We start from the raw sequence: 15,862 nt of genomic DNA on the forward strand, positions 1-15,862 counted from the left end.
GCACCAATTAAGCAGCGACACTATCCTATGTCACCGGCAAAAGAACAGTTGATATATGAAGAGTTAGATCGTATGTTAAAATTAGGAGTTATTGAGGAATCTCAAAGTGCTTGGTCTTCGCCTGTTGTGTTGGTGAGTAAGCCAGGAAAACATAGGTTATGCATAGATAGTAGACGGCTGAATGCCGTTACAGTTAAGGATGCTTACCCAATGCCAATCATAGACGGCATCCTTAGCAGATTACCTAAGGCCGAGTATATCACAAGTCTCGACTTGAAGGACGCGTATTGGCAAATTCCTTTACAGCCCGAGTCACGGGATAAGACAGCCTTTTCAGTAGCAGGTAGACCCCTGTACCATTTCAAAGTAATGCCTTTTGGATTATGTAACGCGGCACAAACCATGTCCAAACTCATGGATAAAATAGTGCCACCGCATCGGCGCCATCAGATATTTATCTACTTAGATGATCTGTTGATCGTCTCAGATTCGTTTGACGAGCATATAACTCTACTTACAGAGCTATCCAAATGTATATCCGATGCAGGGTTAACTATAAACGTCGAGAAAAGCCATTTTTGTAGAAAGAATGTCAAGTATCTAGGACATATTGTAGGTGAGGGAACTATTAAGACAGACCCAGATAAAATATCCGCCATAGTCGATTTCCCCACCCCAAAATCGGTTAAACAAGTTCGGCGCTTTTTAGGAATGGCGGGTTGGTATCACAAATTCATTCAAAATTATGCTGCTATTGCGTCTCCAATTACAGATACTTTAAAGCATAAGCGTAAATTCATATGGACGTCAGAGGCTCAGTCAGCATTTGAGGACTTGAAAACACGTTTAAGCCAGGCACCAGTTTTACATAGTCCCGATTTTAGAAAACCTTTCTCCATAAACTGTGACGCCAGTCATACGGGAGTTGGCGCGGTGCTAACCCAGTTAACAGAGGATAAGGACGAAGTACCCATTGCGTTTATGTCGAAAAAACTGAACCAGGCACAAAGAAATTACTCAGTTACAGAGAAAGAGTGTTTGGCAGCCGTGTTAGCAGTTAAGAAATATAGGGCCTACGTGGAGGGTCAAGAATTTTCTATCATAACCGACCATGCTTCGTTAAAGTGGTTAATGAGTCAATCAGACTTGAGTTCTAGGTTGGCCAGATGGTCTTTGAAACTTCAGGGATTTAATTTTACCATTTCACATCGAAAAGGTAGTAAAAACGTGGTGCCAGACGCTTTGTCCAGAGTTTTTACCCCTGATTTAGCGGTATTAGATAGTGATTTAGGAATCGATCTCAATTCGGCGCATTTTCTAAGTCCCGAATATGTGGAGCTAAAGACGAAGGTCGAAAAAAACCCCCAGTCAGTACCAGACGTGAAAGTAATGGGCAATTTAGTTTACCGGCGTAGTGAGCATTTTCCTGGGGAGAGGTTAGCAGATGATCATTGCTGGAAACTATGGATTCCCAAGGGATTAGTGGAGCAGTTGTTGAAATCGGCTCACGAAAGCCCACTAGCGGCCCACAGCGGTATTAATAAGACATTGGAAAAACTTAGGCGCTACTATTACTGGCCAAATCTAGTGTCAGAAGTTAAAGAGTTTATAAACAGATGTGAAGTTTGTAAAGCCACCAAACACCCGAATTATACGTTAAGGCCACCATTAGGCAAGTCGGGTGAAACGTCAAGGTTCTTCGAGAAACTGTATGTGGATTTCTTGGGTCCTTACCCGCGAAGCAAGTCTGGCAATATTGGAATATTTATTGTAGTGGACCACTTCTCAAAATTTCCGTTTCTAAAGAAGGTAAAAAAGTTTACTGCAGAAGTGGTCACACAGTTTCTAGAAGAGGATCTTTTTCATTGTTTTGGGGTACCTGAGATTATAGTTTCCGATAATGGGCCCCAATTTAGAGCACACCATTTTAATGAGCTATTGCAAAGGTATAAAGTGCGTCACACATATACGGCTGCGTATGCTCCGCAGGCTAACGTGTCAGAGAGAGTAAACCGGTCGGTATTGGCAGCAGTAAAGGCTTACGTAAGTCCAAGCCAGTCTGATTGGGACGAAAAGCTAAGTAGTATCGCTTGTGCCTTGAGGTCTACTATTCATTCGGCGATAAACACAACACCCTATAGGATGGCATTTGGTCAGCATATGGTAACCGACGGGTCCGTTTACCAAGTGCTACGGAACTTAGAATTGTTAGAGGATCGAGCTGTGAGGTTTAGTAGGGACGACTCTTTCGAAATAATGGGAACTAAAGCTAAAGAGGAGTCACGAAAACAGCATGATCGGAATGAGAAGCTGTATAATTTACGTAGTCGCGAGGTGTCTTTTTCAGTTGGACAAGAGGTATTTCGTAGGAACTTCCAGCAAAGTAATTTCTCAAAAGGATTCAATTCCAAGTTAGCGCCACCGTTCGTGAAGGCGAGAGTGAGACGGAAGCTCGGCAACGCGTATTATGAGTTAGAGAATCTACAAGGTCATGTGGTAGGCAAATTCCATGCGAAAGATATTAAGCAATAATTTTTTTTGCCCGGTTTCAAGCGAGTATCACCCTTTCCATTAGGTAAGTGTGATTTTAGTGGGGGGGTTTTGTAGTAGCGCTTGTAACCGTTTGTATTTAGGAAGAAAATAAAAAAAAATGAGAAAGAATGATTTTTTTTGTCTATAACTAAAACGACATATAAACGTTTTATCCCTAAAAGCGAGCAATATAAGTTTCATATAGTAACCGTGTTCACTGCTTTCACTGCTTACACTGCTTGCGCTGCTTGTATTGTTAGTTAGCGTTATACTAACTAACAGAATGTTAGTCTACTAGGTAAAATTTGGGAAAGGTAGGAGCTGCGTTTTCGAGATTCGTTTTTTTTGGTTGTGTTCAGAGAATTTTCTTCGAATTTTTCAATCCGATTACTTTCTCTTGCGTTTTTGTGGCGCCCCCTAGGCTCCTCTAAAGTTGGGATCAGGGAAGTTTAGGGGTAATCGAGGTGAAGAGAGGGGTCCAAAGAGGACTAATGGATAGAGAGTTAACCAAGTATGTCGGCCCCCATGGGAATGACTTTTCTTTTTCAAGTTATCTTCAAGTAGTGCGGTCACAAAAAAGAAAAAAAAATTAAAGTGATAGTGAAAACGAATTTTATTGGAAAAAAAAGTCTGACTGTGAAAAAGTCGGCATAAATTGTGAATTCGAAGCAGTTTTCTGCTAAGGAGTATAGTATGTGTCTTAAGAAAGTGAATGTAAGTACGGCGTTATACAAACGCGTAAATTAGTTATGGAAAAATTTTATTTAGGAAAATATAAATTTTCATCTTTTAGGCACATGTCAGCCTGAATTAGATTGCTAAGAGAAAGGCATATATACATATTTTTAATCCGGTGCCAAATCAACTGGTAACTATTAGCAAAAAGCGCCTTTTGAGTGCGTGTGTACTAAGAGTGTTTTTTTTATAGAATTGGCACCTAGTTTTGGTCTAAACCTAGTCCTGGTTCAAACCTAGTCCACAGACTAGATATAATGGTATAAGTCTAACAGCGAACTTAAGAGAGGCGCAGGAGAGGCACGCCCGTCGAAACGGACTGAAGCCCACGGGAGCAGCAGACTCTCGAGAAGGAGTATTTTGGCGCAGACATTTGGCCAGAAGAGATCTGATGCGACAGGCGTAAAAAGAGAAAAAAAATATAAAGAGTATATGATTCTCTAGGCCCCCCCCACTACCCTTGCTTTGCGTGATAAGCAAAAGCTTTCTTTAGATGATTATCAGCCAGCGAAGCTTTCATGTGTAGCCGCTTGGCTTGCGTTTTGTTTTGTTTTTTTTGGTTACTGGTGATTGCCGCATAGCCTCCAACCACAAAAAAAAAAAGAAAAATTAAATATCTTCGCCAGGCCCTAATGATGAATGTAACTCTTTAATTTTGGGCACAAATAATTTATGCCCTTGATTTTTTTTTTATTTTTTTTATATATAATGTTATCTTAAAGTTAATCTTTTTAAATCGTAAAATTCTGATGCATTGGCGTTCTCCAAAGCCAATTTTATTTTTTTTTCTTTTATTTCATTTTGCTTTTGTAATTTTTTTTATGTAATTTTTTTGGTCATGATTGAACTTCGATGAAAATTTTTATTTAACCCCTTTTTCGGCACGCCTCTGGCAAAAGCTTATCATGTGGTTTAATTCTCTCTCAAGCCAGCAACAACAACTCTCCCTATATTTAATGCAATTGCTTACAGCTGTCACCAGAAAGATCTTTCTCCGTGGGATGCTTAAGTGAGTACTCTTTTGTTTTAATATCATTTTTTTTTGCTGTTGGTATATGATGGTAAAGTAAAGAGAGAGTTAAAGCAGTTTTCGTTGCTCTCGTTTAAATAACATAAAAAAAATTAAATTTTGGTAAAGTCATCAGAAGTTTAACTTATGCTCAAAAAAAAAATAATTTTTCTTTCCTTGAATTTCAAAATGCTTTCTATATAAACATTGTCATACCTATATATATATATTATCATATCACCTTTATATCATTATCTATATTTTTGATCTTTGAAATGCCTTATTATATTGCTTATAGTTATTAAATATAAGTTTTTGAAATGAATTTGGTCTGAGACGTTCATGAGGGGGGGGAATCATGCGAAGTAAGTTAGGTTGAAAAATTGGTTTGGCATAGGGATCGCTGTGTAATTTTATATTTTGGCTTTAGTACAGCGATCATGGTAGGGTGGGCGAATTTTTCTTTTGGGCGTCACTGACATCTGACCCCTTTCTTTTTCAGCAGCTGCGCTAAAAACGACGGTCTTTCTGTTCTCTTCTCATCCTTTTCTCTATTCTTTTCTTTTTTTTTTGTACGAAACGTTAAACCGAGTATAAGTAGTCTTAGTACGCGAATTTATTAATAAAATTTTCTACTAGCAGAGCGGGTAGTCTATCCATTCCCCCATCCCCCATTTCTCACCGACTAATTTGAGCCGAAACCAGCGCGTACACTTGATAGGTACTACCAGTTTCCAACAGCTCGCAGTAAACTTGTAGCAGGTTATATGTTACACCATCCAACCACTAATTCATTGCTCTTGGTCATTTCATAATTTCCACTTTTCCAAATGATTCAGATTTTTGCTATATGTATGTACAAACATATACATTAAGCCTTGGGTTTCTATTTACTCATTAAGTTTTCTTATCTAATTATCTTTTCATCTGGCAATAGACAACAAGTGTTTGTTTATTTAATCTAATTTTATGCTTTAATAGCTTAAAGAGCGGGAAGGGGGGAACATAAATGAGTTTAGGTAAAGGAATTCCCACAAAATTTAAACTCATTACACACAAAACATTTATAAATCTTAGTAATAAGTGAAGAAATATGGGGCAGATATAGACCCCTTAGCCACCTAAATTTGAATAGAAATAAGCTGCAATAAGATTCATTTGAATTCATCTTGAATCCTTTGTTAGGCTTGAAGACAGCCTTGATTGGATGCTGAACAATATTTCTGGTAATTAAGTTGAACGAAGATCAACCACTGAAATTTTTATTGTTGGAATAAAGTCCAGGCTTTGTTAGATCATCTTTTCATGAAGCTTTTACCCCAATTTTATATAGTAAAAAGCACAACTCTGATATTTAGCAGACATCTTTGAGTTGAAATTAGCCGCAACACCAGAAAAACTATTCCAACCAAGTTCAGGCAAGGCAAATACACGTCCATACTACAAAATGTGCTTCATGATCGAAGTGGCAAACTCTTTGACTGTATTGCCTGAACTCATTTGCCTCATCTCATTAAATAGTCACCGGTGTCAAACGACCCCACTTACACACATATGTTGGGTGTGTATATGTATATGTATGTATGTACACAAGTGGAAAGGGTCTAGCTGTAGCTTAGAATGCAAAATTAACTTGTTGATGTAACTACGACGACGACAGCGAGGACGATGAGAAAGGATGGAAATGGAGATGAGGTTTAATGGGGGTCACGTTTGAAAATCGTTTCGTGTTCGAATCTTATTAGTGGTTTATAATTACAATTGTATACAGGCCAATTATGTATAGGAGGACTGTGAAACTGGTACTAACACAGACACACACACACCCATATACATACATATATGCACACCTGATGGGTATTGGGTCTCCAATTCCCTTACTCTATCCAATTAACCAACGTAAGGTCTGTTTATTAAGTGGTGTGTGTGTGTGTGTCTTGATGGAGTATCCTGATAATGATGTTCATTCTGTTTCGTAAGCAAATGTCATAACATCCATTTATATAAACAGATATTTATGCATATGTATGTGTGCATTTATAAGCATGTGTATGTGTGTGTGTGTGTTGGTATTTCAGCTGCATTACTTGAATGAAACAAGTTACTGATATATACATATGAGCAATGACCAATGTCCACATATCTGTGTGTGGGTCTGTGTCTGTGTGTGTGTGTGTGTCTGTGTCTGTGTGTGTTTTGTAATTGAATCCACGTCTGAAATGTCTTGTCTCTTTGTCTGTCATCGATAATTTCATTTTAGGCTCTATTTTGAATGCAAATTATATACATGTGTGTATGTAAGTACATATAGCCAATGTCTTGGCCCATCTTAGACTAGTCCATACATTGAGCCCATTCTCCTATAGCGATTTAAGCACAGGTTCAGCTAAACATTACTTTAGCAAATGTTTCACTTGAAAGTTCATTACAAAACTTAACTCAAGGTTAGGGTGAAACTAATATTTAGAAGAGCAAATCAATACAAATGGAAATATACTGCAAAAACCTTCATTTAAACAGCAACTATTAACAAAGCCTTTGATTTAATGGTGAAACAGTTTTTTTGCGTATGGGTGTGAGGGTTTATACAATTCAATTGGATCTCTTTTAAAATTCTATAACCATCCTATGCTATGGAAACTGATCAAACATGATCTGTTTCATGAATAGGGACTCCGAATGCTAGTTGGATGAGTTGTTTTCGCCCAGCTCGCTAACCGAAATGATCATCTTCTCCTCATCTCCACTATCTTCGCCGTCATCATCTTTTTCGTCCATCTCATGCTCGTCGTCTTCTTCATCGTCTTCGCCATCTTCCTCGGTCAATCAAACTATAACCTTTCATAATAACCGCCTGATGATAAGCGTCTTGTTTGTTTTGCTAGCCCCTTAAAACGATTATTTCGTTTAAATTTGTATATAACGAAGTTTTTGTTTTGCTTTTTCTTTGGTTGCGATTTATTTAATTTGTTGTTAAATTAATAATTTTAATCGCGTTTAACGAAAAAACGTTTTTGCATTTCTTTTCCTTCTTCTGCACAATCTTAATTTTAAATTGAAATTGATTCGAGAAACATAAGAAAAAACTACCATTCAATAAAGGGAAAAATACACAAAGACTACTCAATACAATTTAAGATCCAGCATAGCCTTCTTCATCGTATCCTTTTCTCTTTAATCAAAATAACTATTTTAATAGCATTCAACAATCTCATTTTTTGAATTAATACAAAAACTGCATTAAAGTTGTATAGACTGCATTTTGAGCTTATATACTTAAAGAGGGGAAAATTAAACGATTAAAGCAAACTATATTTCAATAATTTTTTGAACTTGATTAACTAAAATGTCTTTATGTCCAGTTATAGGTTCCCAACCTATAACTTTAAGTGGGATCCTTTAAAAGATATCAAAAAAATATATCAGACATTAAAGAAACTTGAAATGTTTTTACAAATGATTCCGTTCAGTTAAGTTCTTTGGATAATTATTACAATGGCTCACACAATACTCTTTCTTAATTTTTCTACCAATTTGACAAAAGTATTTCCAATTATTATAGTGAATTTATACCAAGTTTTATTGTAAGTAACTATAAAAATAATTTAATAAAACCAAGAAACATTTTTTTTTTTGTTGCGCTTGCGTTAAATGTAATATTCAAAGAGAAAACATAAGAGAAAGTTAAGTGAATAAACACAGAAAGAGAGAGAGAGAGAGAGTATGGAGAGAAAAATGTAAATTGATTGTTGGTTAACATGGAAATTGACGTTAATAAAATGCCAATGTGATTTATGGTACAAAGGATAACTCTTATATGGGTGGTTGTCTTGGCTAAAACGTTTTATCCAGCCTCTATCTAAGTATAAAACAAGTAAATGTTAAGAACAAACTGAAATTTATTCTTTCTTGCTCTCTTTAAAACAAATATTTTACAAACTGTTATATTTAAGAGAATTAAGTCACTCTCTCTTTCAAGTCGAGTGGCTCTCTTTTACTGCAATGTTAACGGTTTAAGGCAGAGAACTAACAGCAGGACTAACAGAGCCGCTGCAAGGACATTACATAAGTTTGAAACGATTTAAAAACTTGGCTTAACAGACATAGCAGATCTATCGAAATACAAAACTCTTTGGAAAATCTTCAGAAATTTTAGAAAAAAATATTTTAAAAATATTAACTAGTTGGTAAGAGATATATAGAAAAGAGAGGATACAGACCTTTAGTTAATCAAGAATGTGTCCTTGTTGAGCAATAATTATATATATATATATATATAGAATTGACTTTGCAGAAACAGATTTATATATAGGACATACATATACATACATGTATATACATACATACATACATGTGTACGTATGTACGTATTCTGTTTTGCTATGCCAACAGACCTCAAAAACTTGTTGAATACTTTCCTGTAGTACAATGTTAGGTAGACCGACCTCCACTTTGGGTTGGCTTTCAGCAAACAAATTTCGCTTAGAAATTCAATATCTATGCGGGTGTGTGTGTGTGTGACTAGTGTGTGTGTGTGTGTTTTTTGGATGAGACAGTTGCCTCGCCTGCCTAAGCGCCTAAAAAGCAGACATAATTAGTTTATGCTGAGATTTTTGCCTACCAATCCCTAGCCCATCCCACCGCCCCTTTGCAGCTATCTCTTTTTATACATGTACATATATATATGTTTATAGGTGTATGTATATCTTCTTCGTCTTCTGTGGCGCGACACTTTGCTGCATTGGCTAGAGGTAGAGGCGCGGGGAATAGGAAGAGAAACAAAGCTTAAGATGAGAATGTTGCCAAGAAGCAAAAGCCAGCAGAAGCAGCTGCTATTTATTAGAACAGAAATGTATATTAAAGTCAACGTAAGCGAGAAAGATTTAAGCGAACAGCTACTTAAACCAAGTCCAGTTCAACTATTTCAACTACAGAAATTTTAAACTGAATTTGCTGCTTATCTGCTTATTTAGTCGGATGATTAGTATTTTCTTTAAAGACTTAACTTGAATTCGGATTACAAAATCAAATTCTGAAGAAATAAGTTTTACTTTATTTCCAAAAATAAATCGATCTTAAGCTATCATTTATTTCTCTATAGCTCTAAAGACCAAACTTTTTTCCTTCTTTAGTTTCAACACGCTTTTTTTCGAACTCGTATGACCACTTGTATGCAAGATGTCTAAAAATGTGAGTTACTCTCTTTTTTTTTTTAGACATTTTTAAGGGTATAGATTTGTGTTAATGTGAATTTTAACATAGTTTTACCTACTTACCTTGGGAAGCTTCGTCTCAGTTTGCTTCATCTGAAATTTAAAGAAACGAAAAACAATTATTTATGTTTTAATAAATAGTAAATCATAAGATTTTTGAAAACATAGTGAATCAAAATAGAAGAAAGCTATTCATTTTTTCAAAATGTGGGTATAATTTTAATGTTCTCTCTTTTAGGCCACCCATCAAAATATGTCAAATTGAGTATCAAAACTTCTTTAGATCCATTTCGTTTTTTATGATAAAATTGACCTTAGAGCATAATTTCAAATAATTCGGTTTTAAAAATATCTCAAGAATTTACGAACACTTAAGTAGATAGACCAAGATCATAACAAATAATTAGCTAAATTAAGTAAAGAGGGTATCAGTTTAACTATTTTAGACATCAAAATGTATGCTATATTACTGTCTGTTGCCAGTGTCCCCCCATCTGCCCCTCCCATCACTTTTTATGGAATATGTGTGGTGTATGTGTGTGAGTGTTTGTATAGGTTGAAAAATCAAAATTTTACGCTCGACTACACATTTCTAAAGGCTACCAAAAACTTCCAAAAGAGTAAGGGCATTTTTTGGAGGGGGCGCTAAAAGTACAGAATGATATGGATATGTGCCATGTGTGTGTCTGTGAGTGTCAGTGTGTGTGTGGGCATGTGTATGTGTGTGTTTGCTTAAGTGCGTGTTTATGGCGCAATAAAACAGACCCTAACAGGCTCACACATACAAACGAAAAGGCAACCCAACCCTTAAACATAAAGCAATCGCTTTGGAGGCTGCTGCTGCTGATGTTGCAGCCAAATGAAGCAACCAAATGGCAGAGACGAGAGACCCAGCCCAGCCAGACGTATGTGGCAGCAAAGTCGTAGCCAAAAAGAGCAGCCAACGAACCAGCCATCCAGCCAGCCAGCATCTTTCCGCTTGTCTGCAGCGCATTTATGACTTTCTTCTCTTTGCCCCCACCAATACAGACAAGGACAAGAGGAGAACTAAAATGCATAGCCTGCATATAGGCGCATATATAGCCATATGTCTTATCACACACACACACTCACACACACATGGACGACATATGTATACGGTTCTGTCAAATGCCATACTAAACCGATAATCCAATCATAAGTTATAGTCAAATGAGTTTGCTCTTCAATAAATTTTTCCGACTTCAGGTTACACACACACACACACACACTCTACTTGCTTGCATTTTGTTTGTCTGTTCTTGTTATTTTTGATTATTCTTACTGTGATTTGGGAACGTTTCATATCACACGAAACCAATTAGAAGAGCACAGAGAGCCGAAAGCATCCCAAAAAAAAACTAAGGTAAATTTCGTGCTGTTGGCCAGAAAACTTTGTCAGCCACTCAAATTTAACGTACTGCAACGTGTGTATAGCGGGTGGTGATGTTGGTAGTGCTGGGCGAATGACGATGATGGGAGGGCTGTAAATGACAGTCATTAGGTCTTTGTGGGTCTAAAGATAACTACATGTATGTGGATGTATGTTTGTATGTATGTGTGTATCTGCATGCAACACTTTGTACCTATTTTCATAACGCCAAGGGCAATTGAATAAAAATAGTTCAAGTGTGAAATAATGTGTTTGTCTACAACAACAACAGCAACAACAATAACAGCAACTAAAAAGCAGAGTTAGATAGATGATAGTTAGGAAATGAGAAAGATAGACGTAGTAAGCAATTCGACAAAGAGTTGCGACTAATAGTTTTTGGATATACACTACCAATAAAATGACAAAAGCAAGTTCAACGACTTTCATATACACTCAGAGGCTCTAGAAAAATAACAGTTTTTAATATTCAAAGATTTTGAGCAATTTTAATTGACGATTAAGCATTATTTAGCTTAATCTGGTTGAAAATTATAATAATTTTTGCAAAATATTTAAACCTGTGGAATTTTCATTAATAACATTATTGCTTAAACAAATTGAGAATTATAGCTAGTTTTACTTGAGAATTGTATCTAGCATGAAAATTAGTTAAACCTGTTGAGCACAGTTAAAGAGTTCTGCCAATTTAAGGTGTTATTAGGGAATATAATTTTCCTTGTAATATTTATTTTAATATGTTTATATATTCTTGTCTTTCTTCTCTTATTTTTGGTTTGTTTACATTAATGAGCTATGCCAAGGATATGCTATCCATGTATGTACATACACTTGCTTTTTATTCGCAACCAACTTACATAAATGTATTAAGTTTTATGTTTCGCATATTTGCTTGCAAGACATCTACATACATAAATGTGATAGCAGTTTGAGTGTCTATGTGTGTGTGTGTGTGTGCGGGTGGTGGTGGGTGTATTTCTGTGCGCTTGTGAGGGTGTGTTTGGGTAGAAGTTTATTATTGAAAAACCTAATAAGCCTCGATACGGAGACAAGAGCAAGACAGTGTATGCATCTGTCGCGGGTATCCTTTGTATTGTCATTTGGCGACGATGTCGATGTCGATGTCGATGTCAACGTCGATGTTGTTTGTGTGTGTGTGTGTGTGTGTGTGTGTGTGTGTGTAACAACTATTAGAAAGAAGTAGCTATAGTGGCAACAAGGAGCAACAGGAATGCCAGCCTGCTGCCTGTCTGACTTTTGAAGTAATTTCATGTTCTTTTTTTCTTTCTTCTTTCGTTCTTCTCGTCTTTGCAGCACACAGGTTCGCTGAGTGGTTCTAAAGGCTTTTGCTTGTGCACCACATTTTTGGCTCACAAACGTTTATGATGTCCTGCAATTGTCCTTTTAACAACGCACATGTGTATGCGGGTAAATGTGTCGGTGTCGGTGTCTGTGTGTGTGTGTGTGTGTGTGTATTGTTCTTTTGTTACAACAATTTTTGCACAATTTCTTTTGTGCTTTACACTGAACAGCAAGCGAGACTGTTGCTATAGCTGGAGTGGTCCATGGTTCTGGACCCAAGCTCTTTTCTGTCATAACTGTCGCTCTTCCAGTGGCTGCCGCCTAGCGAGCGCATGCAATTAGTGCCAAATGTTTCCATATTTTTCCACCAGCACACATACGCACACACACACACACACACACATACTGACCACAGCATTCAGAGCATATTCACATACATACAACCAAGTTAAGAACCCAACAAACAACAGCAGCAACAACAACAACAAAAACAAAAACTGAGCAACATTTTCTCGCCCACCCAATTTTCATTGTTGCCAACACAATGGCTAAAGCGGAGTAGCTCTTGCTGAGAGAAAAACCCCCACATATCGGTTATAACCAAAATGCATATACTCTATCCATGCGAATGCATTTTTTTTTGGCGCCCAACGTGAAGCAATCCATTTAACATACAATAAACAAAATGTTATACAAATTACAAAAAGACTAAAAATTATACAATCTTTATTCCAACTGATCAACATTTTCAAGTGTGTCGATCTTAAGTTTATCGATAACTGATTTATATCTAATTTGGATTTTTTTTCTTTATTTAGAGAGGCGAGATTAGAGTTCAATATTTCAATAATAAACACAAAACATTATTAATTAATTCTAACAACAACATTTTTAGAAATCTGTTAATCTGTGAATACGTATTAATCGATGTTATCGATAACCGCTTGATGCATATTTTCAATCACTTATAATATACAATTTACTTCTTAGCCCCTTTGCTTTGCTTTGGTAACCAAATTATAGCTTAAACCTATAACTGGGTTACAACTTAGGCCGTTAAGGTCTTAAGATTGGATTGACTAGCATCCAAAGAGGCTCAATCGGAAATTAACGACTTGAATATCTTTAAACATTTATGGTTCACAATATTCCCAAGTCACTTTTTTACTTGTTCCTCCACGGATTTTTAGGGTATCGACGGTGGGTACCCAACAAAGTCAAAAAAGCCAAAAAAAAAAACAACAAAGTCGAAAAATATTCAATGCTTTGTTGTCCATGTCCGGACCGGGACTGAGACCGGGACCGGACTGGACCGAACCGAAACGGGTCGAACTGGAAGTGCCTGGCTGACTGTGTAAACGGCCGTAACATTTTGCACATATCCTTTTTTTTCCTTGTTGGTTTTTTGTTTTTTTTTGTGTTCTTGGTGTTGCCGTCATTCGACATGCCCCCCCTTATGGTCCAGTCTGCTCAAATTGGTATATGTGTGTGTGTGTGTGTGTGTGTGTGTGTGTGTGTATGGTTAATTATACATTTTGCATACATATATAAGCAATGCATATCCACACACATGTTGTGTGTGTGTATGTTCACATATCCGATTTCGTATGGTGAACTGGCATCAGGACCTTTGTTAACAATATGCGTTCGAATGTATGCCTTCCCTTCCTTTGCCCAATACGTTCTCCTTTTTCCAGAGACTATTCTTGGCTCCTAGTAATTGTCGATGGTGCTTCTTTTATTCCCAGGTTTAGGGCTTTGGAATTAGCCAAGAACTAAGCATTGCATATTGCATTCAAAGTTTTTGTAGCAAACTTCATTAGGTGCGGAATCAATAGTTCAATTAAGTAGGATTACCTATAATATTTTTCAAGTCGCTTGAAATTTAAGACCCTTTTCAGCCTATTTAAAGACCTCTCTGCAATAAGTCTTCTGCCAGGCGTATTTTTTGAAGAGAGTTTAGGGCTTTGAAATTAGCCAAGAACTAAGCATTGCATATTGCATTCAAAGTTTTCGTAGCAAACTTCATTAGGTGCGGAATCAATAGTTCAATTAAGTAGGATTACTTATAATAATTTTCAAATCGCTTGAAATTTAAGACCCTTTTCAGCCCATTTAAAGACCTCTCTGCAATAAGTCTTCTGCCAGGCGTATTTTTTGAAGAGAGTTTTCTTCAACTGGCTATTTCAATCGGCATTTGCCTTTTTTAAAATTAATGTTTTCTTTATTCCTGAGCCAACTTCCCTCCTTTCATATGCTCCTTCCTTAATCGACCTTTAATAAGATTTCCTTAATCCACCAGCTTAACTCGTTTACAACTTTAGTCATATTAAATGAGTATAAATGTTCAAGTCATTTGAACTGTAATTGACCTGACACACTTAAAGTTACTTGTCATTTATAATTCAAGCATTTTTGTAGCTTTATTCTCCTATTACTTACATATTCAACATTATATGAATTAGTTGTTTCTATTATTTTGTTCAAGGTCATTATTCATGTGCTGCCTTTCAATTTGTTTTATTTTGTCACGCATTTTGTGTGGATATTTGCACCCACCACCTTGTTTTGAAATCTCCTCCTTCACCCCCAACTCCTTCTTCTCCATCTCCTGCTTACACAAATACATACATACAAACAGACATCGATTTCATGCCGATTTTCAGCATTTAGAGTCGTCTGTGGCATCATTTATCATGTGAAATGCGGCAGACATAACAGCCAATCAGCCCCTCAATCGCGCCCTCTTCTCTGCCTCTCATATTTACGTTCTTTTTTTGTTCCGTGTCTCTTTCCAAATGGCGCCAGCTGCACTTGCATTTTGCCTGCCGTTGCCTCGTCCCTCCCCTAACCACCCGCAAGTACCTCTCTAATAAAAACAAGTGCAAATGCAATTTGCAAAACAACATTGTATGGTCAACAGGAGAGTGAACTTTTTGGTAAACCAATATACATATATATAAATCTCATGTATTAACATGATGTAAGGATCAATACCCTGTACATGTCCTGTAAATGTCCTTTGGTTGGGTTGAGTCTACTCTATTCAGTTAGAGCTCCAAAGATCGAAAAATTTGGGGCATATTTTCTACAGTTTGACTAGCTCAATATACCCGTTTTAATCTATCCTTGGGTATCAATAAATATACATGTATATATGTTTATATGTGTGTGCATAGGTTTTTCCTCCAGTATTTTGGTAATTAATAGGACATATAATGTACGATATGCATGCCCTCTGTCTCTGCTAGCCCCACGGCCCGTTGACTATACGATTTTTGGTTTGGTTTTGCTGATGATTTAAATGGAAATAACAAATAAATTAATTGAGAACGGGCCTATCCTATATACACATATGTACATACAAATATCCATATCCATAGGAAATGAAAGAAATCCTAAGAGAATGAGAAGATTCAGTCATTATTGCACCAATACACTTGCCGCCCTTCCCTTGCACCGTTCACACTCTTACCTCCCTTACCCTTGACCCTTCTCACGACCATTTCTTTGCCCGCATGCATTGAGCCAAATTTAATTGAACGACCGCAAAACAGGACTTGCAGTGACTTCGACAGGAAAACCCGAAAGGAAGCAGAAGCGAGATGAGGCCAGACAACTATTAGCAGCATCTCTGTGTCCGACTGGGGGTGTGTGGTG

Source organism: Drosophila willistoni (assembly GCF_018902025.1).
Source record: "Drosophila willistoni isolate 14030-0811.24 chromosome XL unlocalized genomic scaffold, UCI_dwil_1.1 Seg142, whole genome shotgun sequence".
Taxonomy (NCBI): Eukaryota; Metazoa; Arthropoda; class Insecta; order Diptera; family Drosophilidae; genus Drosophila; species Drosophila willistoni.